This window comes from Vidua chalybeata, chromosome 1 (assembly GCF_026979565.1).
Source record: "Vidua chalybeata isolate OUT-0048 chromosome 1, bVidCha1 merged haplotype, whole genome shotgun sequence".
Classification (NCBI taxonomy): Eukaryota; Metazoa; Chordata; class Aves; order Passeriformes; family Viduidae; genus Vidua; species Vidua chalybeata.
Genome location: NC_071530.1, coordinates 87,196,910 through 87,212,836, shown reverse-complemented (window position 1 = coordinate 87,212,836; position 15,927 = coordinate 87,196,910). Strand labels below are relative to the sequence as shown.

General features: G+C 41.4%; 1 protein-coding gene across 1 annotated transcript in view; it reads left to right on the top strand.

The window, feature by feature from the left end:
- Positions 1 to 6,201: 6,201 nt before the first annotated feature.
- Positions 6,202 to 15,927, top strand: part of GALNT1 (polypeptide N-acetylgalactosaminyltransferase 1) — an 87,826-nt gene continuing 78,100 nt past the window's right edge. Inside the window, exon 1 of the mRNA XM_053956750.1 lies at positions 6,202 to 6,676. The gene's annotated coding sequence lies outside the window, so the exon portion shown is untranslated. The remainder of the gene's footprint in view (positions 6,677 to 15,927) is intronic.

Below are 15,927 nucleotides of genomic sequence, written 5' to 3'. Positions count from 1 at the left end.
TTAAGGCTGCTCCTGAAAAGCTTTAGCCAGGCTTGTGAACTTCCAAATGGCTGCATAAAATGATATCTTGTCTTTGTTTATCCATAACATAAAGTTATTGTGGTAAAAAATAAAATAGAGACTTCATCTTTTAGAAGTTTACTATACCTTTATGTTGCCCTCAGGCTGCCTTTATTTTTCTTGGGAGAAAGCACATTCATATTTCTTACAGAATGGGACTGCTTTTCATAGGCTGGAGCTGTTTGTGATAAATCTTCAGTCCTTTTGGTCACATGTGTACTTGAATGAAATCTAATAGGGTTTTTTTTTTGGTCTTTTGAACATCCACATTTTGTAGGTGTGGATCAAGTGTTTTGTAATATACTGAAACATTGCTGTGACAGAAATGTCCTAGAAAAACAGGACTCACCTTTTTTTCCTGTTATAGACCTTAAAAATATGTAGGTTTAATGTAGATGGAAATGAAAGCACTTTCATACCTGCCAAAACCTTTTAATAATGTTTTGAAAACTGGTATTTACATTCTTTGAATTGTTTATATCTAGAAGCAACCTCCTACTTTGGCAAACTTGGTTTAAATCCTCTTGGACCTCTAACAACCAAACTGATGAATATACCAATATGCTCTGATGTTATCTTACCTGAGAGCTCGTTTTCGTCACAGAATGGGTTTTTTGGAAGGGATCACAGTAAGTCATCTGGTTTAACCTCCCTGCTCAAGCAGGGTCATTCTAGAGCACACAGCATGGGATTGTGTCCAGATAGATCTTGAATATCTCCAGAAGGGAAGAGTCCACAACCTCTATGGGCAACTTGTTCAATAGGCGAGTTAAAAAAAAATAATTTAAGGATTGGGATGTGAGAAACTATCCCCCAATGAGGAACTAATAGTTTGAAGATGTTATCCTCTGGTGGCTTCCTCCAGTAGGCCCAATAGGAAAGATATAGTATCAGTCAAGATGAGTTTTAGGAATATGGAAAAAAAATGCAATGCTCTTTTATCAAAAGCTTTCCTTAATGATTCATGGTCTCCTGCAACTCCTGACCCTTCTGTGGTCCAATATTGTCACATAGATATCAGGAACGCCACGTGGCTGCTATCCAGCTTGCACATGATGCCAAATGATTTAATAATTATTAGGCTGTCAATCCCACATGATATCTTTAGGGCTAGGCTTACTCAGTCCAGTTTTGCAGGTTCAGTCTCACTGTTTTTCTGTCCCTAATTTTCTCCTCACTTTACAGGACAGTATCCTAGTTCCAGTCCAATACAGGGGAAGGAATTCTGTGAAGGAGACGTGTTCTCTCTCTAGTCCTTCCCAGCAAAGGAGCAAAGCAGACAAGGGCTGTGCATTCATGGAAAGCAAGAGTGCTGGGACCTTAGTACTCCTCACCTTGGGGGGTGAGACAATGTTCTTACCTGTGGCCACAGCTCTCTTCACAGAGAGCATCAGGTACAACTTTCCCAGGCATTGTGGTGGGAAAGGCTGTGAGAAGATCAGAGAAAAGAATGATAAACAATTCTTATTCTCACTTGCTGCACCTGTTGTTGTGCACATGTGGAATGTGTTATGGAGATCTGTTTACCAGAGGGTGATTTCTTAATTGGCCACTGGTGATGGTGTTTGGATTCAATTGACCAATCTGGTAAAAGCTGTATTGGGCTGTCGGCAAGGGCGATGGGTTTCTTAATAAGTATAGTATAGTATAGTATAGTATAGTATAGTATAGTATAGTATAGTATAGTATAGTATAGTATAGTATAGTATAGTATATAGTATATAGTATAGAGTAGAATAATAAAGTTATTGATCAGGCTTCCAGCATCATGGAGTCAACACTAATTATTACCCAGCGGGGACCCATGCTAGGATACTTACCCTCCCTCTGTGTGTCAGCACAGATCCCAGCTGCTCCCTCCTTCCATCCTTAAAAGTTGAGTGAGGTCAGATCTAGTTGGGAGTTAGGACTGGGTTCATGAAAAACAGACAAGTTTTTGTGGTGCTCTCTCTTTCTTTTTGCCGTTTGCCCCAAAGGATGTTTTAATTGATATCAAGAAAAATCCCCTCAGTACAGCCACAGTTCTTTTGGAGCAAATCAATGATCTGAGTGAGGAGTACAGAGATTATCTCCTCCTGTTGTTTGGTTTTGAGCAAAGGAGATTTACCTGCCTTTATTCACTGCATGTCATGGGAACAAATGGAGGGCATAAATCACTTTGTTCTTGCTCAGGCTCAAGGGAAAAAGAAAAAAAAAAGAGGTTACATTTAGAAGACAGGAGCCTGGGATTCTAGAATATAAGCCGTGTATGACTGCCTCTCAGATGGTGCTCCATTTCAGGAAAAGTGGTGAAAGGACATCTGTTGGCAAATTGCCTTTTTTGGGTTATTGAAAGCAGCAAGTTGAAAAACAGAAGAGATGAGGATGTGTGGGATCCCAACTGACCGTAAGAAATCAGATTGCACTCTTTAAAAGAAAACTGATTACCAGACATATTAAACTTTAATCTTATTTGCAGTTAGTAGCCCCAAAGAGAATGCTTTGTTGGAGACCTTCCAAGAAAAGCTATTTCAGACAGCTTGTAAAGCAAAGACGATGCAATAGAAATAATGCAAATACAGTTCAACTTTTGCTATAATAAAGTTAGTTTATGACACCCTTTGTAATAACCTCAACAACAAATGCCAGTATCCTCTTTGGTAATTAGCTCTGCTGAGACAAACACTTCCCCAAATTTGATGTGAAGACAGTATTTACATATTCCTTTTGACAAAGCAGATACAGTCATCTGGCACATAAGTTTTATTTTTAAGGTTTCTAAGCACCATCTAAATACTGAATGAGTGCAAAATGACCTCCACTAAGGTACTGTCTGTTTGCATTCAGTTCAAATGGGATGCTGCCTCAGATGCAGCAAACTGCCAAATCCTGGCACTGTAACCTCCTTCAGCTAGGGAGTATTTTAATCCCAGTTCTGTGAGGATTCTTTGGCAAGGCTGCTCCTGGCTGTTGTCCTCAGGACACTAAGTCATGCTGCTGATGTGAATTATAGTTACATGTGCCTTGCCTGTGGGGTCTGGTCATTGATGATTCTCTCTACCTTTTGAGGAACATCAGCTCCTCATCTGGCGGCTTTGGCATTTGTCATGGCCAGTTCACCCCCCCCTGCAGCTGTAGGTGGGCTGCAGACACAGGATGGAGACCTGTGCAGGGAACTGTGCCCGTTAATGCCTGATGTAGTACAAATTACACGGGGTGAGGAGGGGCTCCTCTTCTCTACTGTATTCCTTAGACCTGGTATTTTGTGGGGTTCTGGACACATCAGAGGAGTGGTACAGTTTGGGTAAACATGTAACTAAAGTAAGAAAAAATACTCGAAGTTTTTTCTTGCTTCCCTCCAGGCAATTCTGCAGTATGTATGTTAGAGGAATTTGAGAGTCTCATGAAATCAAAAGGCTAGCATTGACTACAATTACAAACTATCACAAAGATTTTTTAAAAAGTATTTATTAGTTCTCATGACTTAAACATGTACATATTGTAAAAGATCCCTCCAATAGTAATTTTACAAAGTTGACTTAGTAGTGCTCCACAATCCATAAACCTGAATCTCAGTATAATTCTCTAAATACAACTGCCATAAACATAGCCCTTAAATTATAGACTACATTTTTGAATGTTCACTTACTCCAAAATTACATCTTTTTATTTAGAGAGTTTAGTGTCTTAAAGTGTCTCTGGCTGTATCTAGACATCTCACATTGACTTTTTCTTTTCATGAAATTAATAGCATTTTTGCTAAGTGAGTTTCCTGGACTTGGCTGCAATGCAATAGAATAGATAACTGAGGTGTCATAAAGACATTCCACCAGAGGAACTTGAGATACATCCTATGGCATCATCAATCATAACAGGACAAGTGTTAATCTGCTTGCATAGAATAGATCATAAAAAATAATAAATAGTGTAAATTTAAACCACTTTTTTTTAATAGGAAAACCTGATACTTCTTGTATTATCTGTCTATGTATAAGCACACACATATTTAGTGCCCAGCCTATAAATGCTAAATGAAGGCAGCTCGACAGCCCTGTGTGCATTACCTCTCACAAGGAAGCTACCTGTCAGTGCACACACTCCCTGGTGGATGTATCAGCTGAGCAATACAGCAAAGCCCAAACATTTAAGTTATTTAAGCAACACAAGGAATCCCATTCAGCTCACGGAAGGTGAACATATGTGAGAGCCCTGAACTGGGCAAAGAATGCTTCCTTGTCCTACTGTTTATGCATTGCCTACCTTGGTATTTTCACAGGAATGTTTACTCTGTCACTTGACTACACCTTCAGGCATTTTGCAAAATTTTTTTTTTTTTAATTCAAATTGTTTCTGTCAATACTAGTCAAATCCTCTTTTAGTCGAATTCTCAGTGCACCCTGGTCTTCTCAGGAATCCATCCTGCACTTTTGACTCTTCCCTAGTGAGGGAAGAAAAGGCAGATGGACTTCAAATGCAACCACCGTGCTGCTGCCTGCACTCTGCACTGCCTAAAGAGGCTGGGCCTGAAATAGCTTCAAAATATATGGAGAAACAGAGTCCTGTATGCTACCTCACAAACTAAATGCTCATCCTCAAGAGATCTGTGTGGGTGCATGAGGATTCTGAACTCGCTTGTTTTGTCTTAAGAAGAAGCAACCCAAATGAATGGAAAACCTAAGTGCCTTTAAAAAGTTCTAAGTTACTTTGGAGGGCAACAAGAGCAAGTAGCACAATAAAAAGTAACTTTTAGGGTTAAATAAAATGAAAATACCACAACTTCAAGTGTGTTGTGGATAAAGGGCTAGAACCAGTCAGTGACTGAACTGAAAGGTCTTTAAAGAGAGAAATAAATTAAAGCACCAGCAATATCCCCCTAAAAATGATGAGGCATCAGTATGACATGTTCAGCATTCACCTAACTTTGCACACTTTTTTTTCCTTTCCCTTTTAAAATTCTATTTCAAATATAGGATTTCTGCCAAGAAATGATGAGCATAGCATGGATTATTGGATTCTGTAAACAAATACTTCTTTAAAGTTATATATCATTTTAGAGACTTAAGATTCACTCATCAAGGAAACCCAACGTTTTCTTCGCTGAAACTTTGTGAGTTAGACTTTCCAAAGGGGACATACAAACTTTGATCTATAAACTTTAAAAAACTGAATTTAAGATTAGGGAGAAGATAAAACACTTCACAGAATTCAGGTGTCAGAATATATCTTGGTGTGTGTGTGTGTGTGTGTGTGTGTGAAGTAATTTTCTAGTTGTGTGGAATACTCTTAGAAACGTGGTCCTAGGGCACGTATGTAACGTTTTAAAACTTCCTTGCCCAGGGGCCACTGCTAAGAAGAGGCTTGTTGCAGCCTAATGATCCAAAGCAACATTTGTTTCAGCTATTCATCCCAACATCGCCGTTGGGGCACCACGTTGACGGCACACGAACTATGCCAAAGCCGTGGTCCGGCAAGGAGCTGGGAGCTGCTGCTGACCCCCAGCACAAGGCATAGGAAAGACGAGCCGGTGCCACGCAGTTCCCGCTCGTCCTCGCCGGCCAGACCTACTTTAAAAGCACACGTTAAGCGCGGGTGCAGCAGGTGCCAGCGCAGCAGAGATGACACAGGGAAACACCACACCGCTCCCCGCCTACAAAGTCTGCACGCCACGGACAGCAGCCACCGGCTGGCAGGCACGCACCCGCAGCCCGCAGGGCCGCGCTCGAAGCGCCGCACGGCCCCCTCTGCCAGGGACGCCCGGGTCGATACGTGTTGCACTAGAACCTGCCAAAGCCGGCAGCCGCCCTCGCCCGGGGCGGGCGGGAATCGACGACGCCGGCGCCCGCCGGCTTTGCTGCACCGGGCTGGGCGGCAGCTCCCGCCCGCGCCGGGCACCCGCACGCCCGCCACAGTGACCCCCGCCCCGGGTACCGACATCCCCGCCACGGCGACCCCCGCACATCCGGGGCAGCGGCGGGGCGGAGCGGGGCCGCGCGGGGCGGTCGCCGCCCCTTCCCTGATCCCGCCTCTCCGCGCCGCCGCCGCCGCTGCCGCCGGCGATGGAGACGCGGCGCTGAGCGGGGCTCGGGCGGCAGCGGTGGTGCGCGGGAGAGCGGGCGGGGGCGCCGCCGCCGGCGGCAGCAGCGGTAGCGGCGGAGCGTGGGGCATGCGGAGCGGGCGCCACCGGGGGGCTGCAGCTGCGGGCTCCGAGGCGCCGAGGGAGGCGGTGGCGGCGGCTCCTCCGCGGGGCTCCGTGTGACCGCGCTGCTGCGCCCGGAGCGCGGCTCCCGGCAGCCGCAGGAAGAGGGGGGCCGAGGCGGCGGCGGTGCAGTACTGCTTCCCCGGCCGCGAAGCGAGGCGGCGAGCGGAGGCGCCGGCTCCCCGGGGCCGTAGCGGCGGCCGCCGGCAGCCCGTCAGCGCAGCGGCAGCGGCGGCCGCGCCTCAACTTGGTGCGAGGCAGCGGCCGCCGCGACGAGCGGGCGGAGCGCGGCTCGTCCCCGTCCCCGCCGCCGCCCGGAGGATTTACCCTGCGGGACTCTTCTGCTCGGGCGCCCGGTGACCGGGGCGGCAGCGGCGGGGCTGGCGGCGCCCCTCGCCTCGCCCCGACGTCTGCCCAGCAGCGACGGAGAGGAGGGCCGAGGTGAGTGTGGGCTTCGGGTGCCTCGGGTTCCGCTTCCCCCCACCCCAATCCCGCCCGCGCTGGGGCTCGGGGGAAGGGAAGCTCCAAGTTCACGCAGCGCCGGGCTTCTTCCCTCTCCGGCCGCCTGCGGGAGGAGAGCCGCCGCCTCGGCCGGCCGCCGCTTCCTCCGAGCGGGGTGACCCCGCCGCGGTGCCCGCTCGCAGGCAGCCGGCGCGGGGAACGGGCGCACACAGCCTGCGGCTGCCTTCCGGCGGCTCTGCGAGCTGCTCTTGCCGCGGAGAGGGTCGTGGGGCTGGGAACGTCCTGTTGCTGCTTCCAGGGGTCGGGAGCTGCCGTGTGCTAGCAGCCTCCGGCAGCGTGGCTGTTTGTGCGTGTGTGTGTGCAGGAGGGGAGTACCAGGGCACCATCGTCGGCTCTACCTCTTCACCGCTGTCACATCAAGTTCGTTCAGTTGATGTTTATTACGTAACATGTGACTAATATTTTAGAGTTTTTCTTATCTGCTGGGCTCCAGATCAGCCTTATTTTATTGCATTTTAATTCATAAAGCTGAAGAGGGTCGGGGAAGAACCATTCTAATTGGTTGCCTAATGGAACTTGGTTTTCATGTGACTTCGGCCGTGTTAACAGAGGGTTACTACCTCCTTCCACTTTTCCTGGGAAAGCAGAAGTGCGTGTCTTCTGCCCCCTCTACCTCCGCCCCCCCTTTATATTGTTAACCATGGGCAAGTTTCTTTAGGTCCCACTTGTTTTTAGTAGATTCTGGAACCTGCCGCTTCGTGAACTTGGAGCGTGAGATACTGAAATAGAAACTGATTTTTGTGCAGCAGCTGCTGATAGAAATAACTTTTATGGGGATGAAGAGGAGTGAAACAGCCTCCTCGGTTTATATAAATGATGTTGGCACTACATGAACTGTAAACGAACATAGCCAACAGCTGTGCAAACCAAAACTATGTAACTAACCATGTATTATTATTATTATATATTCCTGCTCTCAACTTCATTCCTTTGCAAAGACATTGAAGATCATGCTACCCTGAACACTTGGAACACCACAGAACTTGACTTTCTTGTAAATACAAAGAATTACTTATCTTGAAGATATCACTTCACTTTCTAGTGCCAGCTTCATCGTTTTCTGTGACTTGGAATTGTGTCTGTGTCCTCCTGTGATGCTGGCCTTCTTTAAAGTGGTATTGCTAGCACTTTGAATTTGTTTGCTGCATTTTCTCAGGCTTACTTGTGAAACAGGAATGTAAACCTGAGACAATTACTGTCAGTAGGGAAAATTGTGGCAGCATGGTCATCCTCAGAAAAATGATACAAACCTTACCTGGCAACGACACCACACACGAGTTACCCTTGAGATCAAGGTGATAAGGACAGCACAGGGACTATTACTGGATGATGTCTGTCTGCTCAGAATTGTAAGCTGCATGAATGGATATACCTTATCCCTCGTGTACCTTGAGGAATAGGGCAATTCAAAGACACTAATGAAAGTCGTGAAAATGCTTTGAAAACACCATGTGACAGTCCTTTCTTAGCCTAGTGGTGAGGTGGTACTGTTTCACTTTTATACAAAGATTAGTTCCTCCCCACTCATCATCTCAAAGTGAATTTGTTCAAATGAGTTCAGGAATAAGCTGTACAGGAAAAAAAATTGAGATAATTTAGAATAAATTTCAATACCAAATTGCTGCTTTAGGAAAATAGTATCCTGCTGTCCTTTCATTGTTGCATATATGTTGATAACCCATATGTTAGCTGTAAACTTTTAAAATATTTTTCTTTATTCTTTCACGAAAGGAGTGTAATCTTTGTCTTTGGTCTGAGAACAAAAAGTAGCTCCGGGAACACTCATCTAAAAATAAAGTACTTCCAAATACTCAAATTCTTTAAATGCAATTTGCATCATGTTTTGTTCAAGAGACAAGAGATTCGTGACAGATTTTACATTTTATATTTCTATTTTTTTTTTTTTTTTTTGGGGCATATGGTGTCAGACTGTCCACATAGCACAAAAGAAAAGTTTGATTCACAGGACCAGAATGGTATGGTCTTTGGCTCTGCAGTCTTCCCCAGCCTGTGTCTTTAGATATCTTCTCATGGAAATGCAGGGACCATCTCTAGATTCAAGCTGAGCTGGATCAGGAGCTTATAAAGAAAAGGAATAGCCTACAAATTCAAATAAAATTATTTTTAGTGTGTAAGGTGCATTAAAATATATTTTAATAGTTGTAGTGGTGCTGTTTAAAATAGTACTGTTTTGTAGTTAACCAATCACTTCATTAAGAATTTTGGAGTTCTTTTATCTGTATTAATTGTAACCAAAATCTGGAAGTATGTGGTGCTGTCCTTCAGGCCAAGTTATAGTGCATCATTTGCATTCCATTGTTGCGCTTTGATTTTTAAAGTTTGTTTGGAAGGAGGTGGTTTTGGTGTCCTCCATCTCTGAAGGATCGACATGTTGATTTTAGTATTGAAATTGTGACACTGGAGTTTATCTGGAGTTCATCTGGATGAATAACTCATGACAGATACAAAAAGTGTTAAAGAAGACAAGTGTTGAATACTCCTGTTGTGCTATGTGTCTTGCACCAATACTTAATAGAGGTAGGCTTGGATCATTACATGGTACGTTCTTCATCCCAGTCAATTTTTTCTGTCCTCCTTTGAATATTGACATATTCTTTATTATAAAGATGCACTAGACATAAGTGAATATTCAATTATGCAGTGTATCAAAAAAGAGTATCTCTGGACTGTGTACTTCCTGCTTTCACTGAGCAGCATCTTAATTTTTGAGGTGTAAATGATTTCCCTTCTGTTTACATTTAGTCTTCTCATAACTGTGTTTGTTCATGCTTTGCCTTGTGAACCTTTCTGTTGGATTTCTAATTCTTTACCTAGTCAAATGCTGCAGCAACCTTTTTCAGGTCTTCATTAAGAATGAAGCACTAGCTTTATATGAAGGCAGTTTTGCTAGTGTTTGCCACTGCTGCTTTTGAATCTTGATACTTTTAATTATCAGCAGCAATATTCTCATATTGAGCAGAGATCTTCCCTGAGTTCCACAGGGATGCTTGTAATCCTCTTGTTTGTACTAGGCCTACTGAATTTAGAAGGTTGCTGACCATACTAGTAATTATTTAACTTTCAGTGACACTTTTGCATTTATTAACATTGACTTTTTTCTGCCAGTGTATTACCTGTACATCATGGTTGATTAGCTTCCAGTTGGTTACATTTTTGGACTTGTGTACTTGACTAACCTATATAACTATTAAATTTTCTACTTTCTTTTTCAGCTCATTAATTAGTGCCTTTAAATGTTGCTAACTTTATGGATCCTTGAAGCATCCTGCTGTTAACCTTTTGCCATGTTGAAGTTCAATTACATATTCCTAGTTCAAATTTGCTGTTTCTTAGCTAGGAATAAAATACTTAAAGGAAAATATAACTGAAATATTGAAAATATATCTGCAGTGTTGAAATCATGGCTTTTACTCAACTGTTAGCACCAGGTCTATTCCTGACAGAAGTGCTCTAAATTTAGCATCCCCAAATAAAATGTTTTAACAGCATGCTTGTCATAAAAGCACTTTGACACCATCTTCCACTAATTCTGGCAAAGCATTTTTTCCCGTTTACAGTCTTTCTAGAGAGCTTCATCCATTATGTGAAATCAGCCCATCGTAAAAATCAATGGAATTGATATACTTTTAGCTAATGTATTAAAGAGCTGGCTAACTGCTCTATTATTCACTTTTTGATTACTTAAATACAGTTTTGCAGTATGAAATATGAAGGTTCTTTAGGGGCATTTACTTTTGACTAAATTGGAAGCTTGTGACTTTGAGCACTGCATAAATTATCTCATACACGTGCTGTTGTAGGAATTCCCAACTCATAGAGGCATTCTTACCATTGGGTTCACATAAAGGTCTTTTTATAACCCACAAAAGAGAATTAGCTTGAATTCTAAAGCCCTTCACTCTGCATGTTACTGAGTGCTGGTTTGTAGTTCCTTGCAGGAAAAGCGATTTTGATTCCTCCTGTCTTTGACCAATGGAACTGAGCAGTCAGCATGGAAAAGGTGTGTTTAGTTCATAACCTCAGTTGTCACTGAAAGCAAATGTGCTTGGTTAGTTGAGAAAAGGTACCCTTGGCAAGTTAGTCTTCTTAAACTGGCTTTTGATACCATTTGCCAACCTTGTTTTTGTGATCCAGAGCTTTATTTTCAATTATTAAAAAACTGCCACAACGTGTTTTTGTTTTGTTGTTATATTTTTTTCTTTCTCATCTCTTTAAGCAGTAAACTGTAGTATGGAAATTCACTATGAATAGACTTCAAAACAGTTTTTTTTTCTTTTTCTCAAAGTATTTCATTTTGGCATTGGAGTGGTTAGTTTCATTTTTTTTGAATTAAAAAGTTATTCTCGAGAGTAAGAGCTTTGTAAAGGTATCTTTTCATTGGAATCAGTGTTTAATGACCACAGCAACTCTCATTGATAGTTTCAGATCGATTGTCAGACTACCATTTAAGAGAAATATACAGGTAGGAATTTGAGCACTGCTTGTATTGTGTGGCTGTTCTGTGTAATCTGAGGTCCTCAAGACATTTGTGTTCTACTACTCTGAGGAGGTCCTGCTAGAGAAGACCAGTGTAAAGCAGCAGCAGTTTGCTGCGGTGGACATTCAGACTCTGGGACGGGCTTATGTAAAGCTGCTGTGAAATTCATTCCTAGTTAAGGAAGGAAGTGTTTTCATACTTTTTTTTTCTTGTGCCATGCTGGTATCAACTTTTAGAAACTTTACTCTTTTAGAAAACTTATCCAAAAGATAATCCAGTTCAGTGTTTTGCTGTCTAGCTGAAAGAACATTAGCATCCTTTGGAGGCAGAATGTGTGAACTGCTCTTTTGTTCCTTAATTCTCATCTTGCTTTATAAGACTTTGTCCTGTAAATTGCAAGCCAGTGTAATATTGTAATTTTTTTGGAAGATTTTACTTTGTTTTCACTAGTACTAATATTGGTTAAACTGTGCAAGTGGTAGAATCTCTAGGAATTATGTTTTTTTAACGGGATTTCTTACTGTAGATGAACTGTTTTTTGTACAAATATTTCTTCGTAATGGGATGCAGTACTATTTTCATATTGAGTTCCAATATATCTTCCTGTAACAGGGTTCTTGATGTGTAAATGAAGTCATATGACAAAATTTGTCATCTTGGTTATGTGGAACAATTGAGTCAGAATGATATTCAGCATCTAAGTTGCTTGTGAAAACTTGTTACAGGCAAGCGGGAGGGTATGTCATGTTCCTTGACTTTTTATTTTTACAGTGCATTAGAATAGACTCCAGAGTTTCAGCTGGTGCTTCCTATCAGCCACAGGAATGATGAAAATAACAGAGCGCATACATATCTCGCAATAAGTAGTTTGACAGGAGGCAGGAATACTGGTCTGATTTTACAGGCAGTAAATGACATGACAAAGGCCAACAGAACCTGAAGAACTTGAATCCCAATCTGTTTACTTTTCCATAGCCACAGGTCATTGTTATCTGTTCTCTTTTTCATGCATTTTAAACCTGCACTGAGTATGCCAGCAGCGCTTTAGTGCAAATTGTGAATGATAACCAGAATTATGCTGACAATTAAAGGGAAAGTGATAATGCCAGGACTCTTCCAGGGAGAAGGAAACATATTTTGGGGTTGGGATTTTGAGTTTGCCCTTTTTTCTTAAGGGTTTGTTTGTTTGCTTTGGAGTTTTTTATTTGTTTTTCAGATGTCTGTGAGGAACAAACCAGGGAAAGATGGGAATACTGGTAACAGGTTGGAATCAATTGTCGGTATATATAGGAAGATTTGAAAATTCTTATTACATACCTGAATGGTGAAGCTGACTGAAAAACAGAATGAAAAATTGATCAAATGACCGTGTGCGTCTATAAAGACAAAGAGGTATTTAGTATCAGTCTGAATTACAGGATACGCTGAGTTGGAAAGGACCCACAAAGATCTTCGAGTCCCACTCCTGTCCCTCCACAGGACAATCCCCAAGAATCACACCATGTGCCTGAGAGCATTGTCCAAACACTTCTGGAACCTTGGGCTGGTTGACCAACTCCTCCAGGCTGAACAGACCGAGTGACTTCAGCTGCTTCTTATTCAGCTTCCCTCACGGCCTTCACCATCTTTGTTGTCCTCCTTTGGACATTCTCTAATAGTTCTGTGTCTTTCTTGTATTGTAGTGCCCAAAACTGAACACAGTGTTTGAGGTGAGGCTGCCCAAGAGCAGCACAATCCCCTCCCCTGACCAGATGTCTCCACAACAGTGTTCAAAAATGAGTTTAACTACCATGGCCAGGGTAAGCAAGGACTAAGATCAAGCAGAAAGCTGCCTCTCACCCCAACCTAAAGTGGGTAACAAGTAGATGTAATTTCATGAGACCAGTTTGTAACTTTGCTAGGTGTTACTTTTTTTAAAAACAGAGTAAACAAACCCCATGTACAATAGGCTTCCAAATCTTCTGATGGCCCAAATGCTTATTAGTTATGGGCAAAAAATTAAGATTGATCAGAGTTGCCTTTTCACTCAGTGACATTCATCAGTTTGATTACCACTGTGAATAATTTAGCATTAAGAACAGCCCAGGCTCTTATGTGCATATCCTGTTCATTATGTTTCTTCGTTAAATACATTCAATTGAGAACATTCACTGATGGAGCACTTTTAAAGTATCTTTAAGGACTCATTTAGGTTAAAATTAAACTAATGGATTTATTTAATTTTCAGTTCATTACATACTCAGGGTAATTTGGATTGATACACTTTTCAAACACAGAAGCTGAAACCTAATTTTAGGTGCAAAACCCAGCTTTAACTACTGTTTCCAGACAATACTTCTGTTAGGAATTATTTCCGTTTTTCCTGATTGGAATACTAATTTGGATGTCCAGTTTGGGAGTTTGCCATAAAGAAATTAAGTATGCTTTTTCACATAATTTTTTTTTTTAGATGACTTTGTGGTTTTAAAGGCTACTGTCTATTGTGTCATGTGAATGAATCAAATATCTGCTATCTTTATCTTTGAAAAACTGTTGAAGATGGCACACCGGAGCAGTTCCAAAGAGATACTTGAATAACAGCTCTACTTAGAATAGCAAAGAAAACCCCCCCCCTGCTAGCAGTGTGTAACTTTGTTCACCCCTTTTGCGATATACTCTTGCAATTTTTTCTTCAGGGCTTGCTGATGAGAAGTTTTAGAAAGCTGGGTACTTAATTAGTAATAATTTAATAAACTTGTTTTCTTTTCAAATTCTGAAGATAGTGTGGATGTATACACATGATACAACAAATATTAAGCTTCCTACGGTGCAGTAGAGGTGCTATGCTTTAAATACATTTATTTGAAATACATATTTCAAGAAAAAAGAAAGTCATCCCTTAAGGCCCTCTGTCTGCAAAGAATGGTTATAAAGTTGAAGAACTTTTTCAGGCTGATGTTTCTAAATATTTGATTTTGAGATTTATTTTTGTGAACTGAAAGTCTCAGAAATGGCATGAAAAATATGAAGTTGTTCAATAACTTTAGGGAGTAGGAAAGCACAGTACCTTTTCCACGAGCCCTAATGCAGATCAAAAATACACTCTTTGTACCTTCTTAGAATGTTTGAAAGACCTTTAAATTCTTGTTGGGACTTGTTCCTTGCTCTAGAGCTGTGTGTGCATATGCGGGGTTACAGACAGGAAAGTCCAGTAAGTTAGATATACATTTGCTTCAGACTTTGCTTAAATCTAATTATCTGTCCCCTTAGAAGAACAGCCTGGCAACCTTTTGGAAATGTGGTCTGAGATAGCTGTGAGAAAACAACTCCAAGCTGCTCAGTGGTCCCTTTCCTGCAACTTCTACTGTGGTTTGATTGCGCACTGAAGTGAACAGGGAGAAGAATATGACATGAAGGATGCTCAGGAATTCTTCATTCTTTGTCAAGTTCCCTGCTAAAACAGAACAGAGTGGGGCAGCTGCTGCTATGTTAGATGGCATACTCATCAAAAATGCTTTAGTTGGGGTTTTTTTGGGTTTTTTTTCCGCGTCAAATTGGTTTTATGTATGGTATCACAGGTTTTTTGGACATTGGAATAAAATAATTTAAAATTTTATAGATCAACTTCATCCTTAAAGACAGCTTAGGCTACACAGACTTCCAGAACTAAATGGCTGATAATCTAGCCTTCAAAACAACTGATGTTATGAGGGCTTAAAATTATTTTTAGTATAGCTTTAGAAAAAAACAGTGTTCGTTTTAGGTTTTTGTGTGCTCTAAAATTTGTATTTCATGTTTCACTGTGAATAGATTCATTGAATTGCTGGGAGCTGCATTAATATTTTATCAAGTCTGAAGTTGTGTGTTGGCAGTTAAAATACTACTTGTATTTTAACTTTGTTGTTGTACAAAATGTTAAAGAAGAGAAAAGCATTGGTACCATGACTGTCCAGTGACACTAACGGACTCCTGCGGAAAATATTAAGCAATCCATCAACTCTTGCAAAAGTGCAGTTGGAAGATACTTAAATGTGGTACATCAGAGCATCTGAAGAAAATCTTAACTTGGATATTTGAAAGATGTAGTACAGCTTTTTTTTTTTTTTCCTTTTTTTTTTTTTTTGCTATTAAAATTCAAATGCTATTTCACAATATTATTTGCATTATTCTGCTATGGTGTCATGTCATCAAATGGAAAAGAGTGTTTAGAAACCATGAAGAATTTGAGGAGTCTGGTGAGCAACCAGAGCTGGTTAAAGCATTTTAAAGCAATTAATACATTATGTATGCAGATTCAGCACAAAACTTTTTTTTTCTCTAGCAAACTATACTTGCCAGATTCTATATCTAATTTTGTGCTGCAGTTCTAAATCATAAAATCTTTATACCTGCAGTAGTTAATAAAAAAAAATTACGGAAACCAATGCCCACAGGAAACAAAGTAATCTTGTGTATTGAATTTGTTAAATCTTAAAAAAAAGAAACCCTATAAAAACCATTAAACCAACCCCCTTGTTACTAGACATTATTTATTTTCTTTCCTTTCCTCCTCATGTTTCTTTCTTTTAGTTGCTTTTGGATCTTGCAGAGCTGTCAAATCACATCTTTTATTCTGTCTTTCCATGTCCAGGAAAACTAATCACTCTTCTGCAAGCAGTTAATGCTTGAAATCTGCTGTGTGCAAGAAATCAAT